Raw genomic sequence first — 1952 nt, forward strand, 5'->3', positions numbered from 1 at the left:
TTAGCAAGATAGTATTTAGTAAGAACTGCCTAGACCTTGAGACCCTTGTCCTAACATTTGTACTGTCAAATTAACTCAAAAAGAATCTGCAGGCTTTGGCTAGAAATAAACGACAAAGATTTATTCAAGGGACTGGGGTTTGCAAACCAGAAACACAACTAGGCAATACCCAGAATGTTCCAAGGGAGAAAGAAAAGCTAAGAGTTGTTATAGTAAGGAGTACATTCTTTCCTTTCAATCCTAAATACAGGGAAGATCATATGTCTTAGTATTCTCCCTCCTGGAAGTTTGCACATCCTTGGAGCCCCTGGGTGGAAGAGGTTGCCTAATCCAGTTTGTCTGTTTCTCCTTCCGTGATTGCAGCAGCCTGTGGAGACTAAAGTAATGCATTTCAGCAGCTCCAAGAGCAGAGTAGTCCTGGCTCCAGTGTCCCGAGGTCCTGATGCCTATCAGATGATGAACAGAGCCTAGCTCGGCCAGCATTCCCCTCCCCGTGCCCCCCCTCCACCCCCGGCAAAGAACAGTGCCAGGGGTGCTAACCGAGAATGGGCAGCACAGGAGGATTTGTGGCAGGGATCATAACACTCAGGTGTTACTCTGATCAGAAAATGTCTTCCCTCAAGCCAGAAAGAAAGCACTCTGACTGCGGGGTCCATGTGCCAGCCAAGCAAGGATTTGATATCTACACGGATGAACCTGAGCAAGAGGACAGAAACAGCTGCACAGGGAGAGATGGGATGGCATTTGAGGATGTGTAGGAAGTAGACAACAGTAAACACTTAAGTCAGACCTTCGCTTCCTGCTGGATTTTAGCACAGTTTCCCCTATGCTGGTAGATTCAGTTCTCCATTTCCAGTCTGAAGATGCAGCAGATTTTGGTACAGATGTGATAAGTGCAACTGGAAATGCTGAAGAAACTCATCAGTGCCTTAGAAAAGCTGAAATAAGATACAGGCCCAAAGTGTATTTCGTGAGGAAACAGCCAGAAGGCCTGCGAATGATTCTGGTGGGCAGGCTGATTGGAGGTCAGAGAAGAATATAAGCTTTGAGCTGAGACTCTCTACCTGGCTGTCAACTTCCTGGACAGGTTTCTTTTGTGCATGTTTGTTCTGAGAGGGAAATTGCAGCTTGTAGGAACAGCAGCTATTCTGGCTTCGGAATATGAAGAAATATCTAGCTGAAGTAGACGAGTTTGTGTGACTGATGATACACAAAACGAGAGCTATTTTGTGGAACACCTTACTGCTCCTGAAAGTCCTGGCTTTTTTTAAAAAAAATATATTTTTATTGATTTCAGAAAGGGAGAGGGAGAGAGATAAAACATCAATGTTGAGAAAGAATCATTGATTGGCTGCTGCCTGCCCACCTCACACTGGGGACAGAGCCCACAAGAGGGCAGATGCCTTGACAGGGAATTGAACCCAACCTCCTGGTTCAAAGGTCAATGCTCAACCACTGAGCCAATAGTGTTTGGTGCAAACACTATTTTTAAAGTGGATTTTAGAGAGAGAGAAAGGAGAGGGAGAGAGAAATATCTATCTGCTGCCTCCAGTAGGCACCCTGATTGGGATCAAACCCATAGCCAGGGTATGTGCCCTGATGAGGAATCGAACCCTAGGCCTTTACGTTTATGGGACAACATTCCAACCAACGGACCCACACTGGCCTGGGCTAAAGTCCTAGCTTTTGATCTAACAGTGCCAACTATCAATCAGTTTCTCCTTAAGGAGGCAAAGAGTGTGTGTCAAAACTGAGAACCTGGCCAAGTACGAAGCACAACTGAGTCTACTTGAAGCTGAACCATGCTTCCTCCTCCTCCTCCTCCTCCTCCTCCTCCTCCTCCTCCTCCTCCTTCTCCTCCTCCTCCTTCTTCTTCAATATATTTTTATTGATTTCAGAGAGGAAGGGAGAGGGAGAGAGAGATAAAAACATCAGTGATGAGAGAGAATCAT

The 1952-nt window shown here is 45.9% G+C and overlaps 1 pseudogene; it reads left to right on the forward strand.

Moving 5' to 3' along the window:
- The first annotated feature begins 366 nt into the window (after nt 1-366).
- LOC102430283 overlaps nt 367-1952 on the forward strand; it is a 1991-nt pseudogene continuing 405 nt past the window's right edge.

The sequence above is a fragment of the Myotis lucifugus genome, unplaced genomic scaffold (assembly GCF_000147115.1).
Source record: "Myotis lucifugus unplaced genomic scaffold, Myoluc2.0 scaffold_789, whole genome shotgun sequence".
Lineage (NCBI taxonomy): Eukaryota > Metazoa > Chordata > Mammalia > Chiroptera > Vespertilionidae > Myotis > Myotis lucifugus.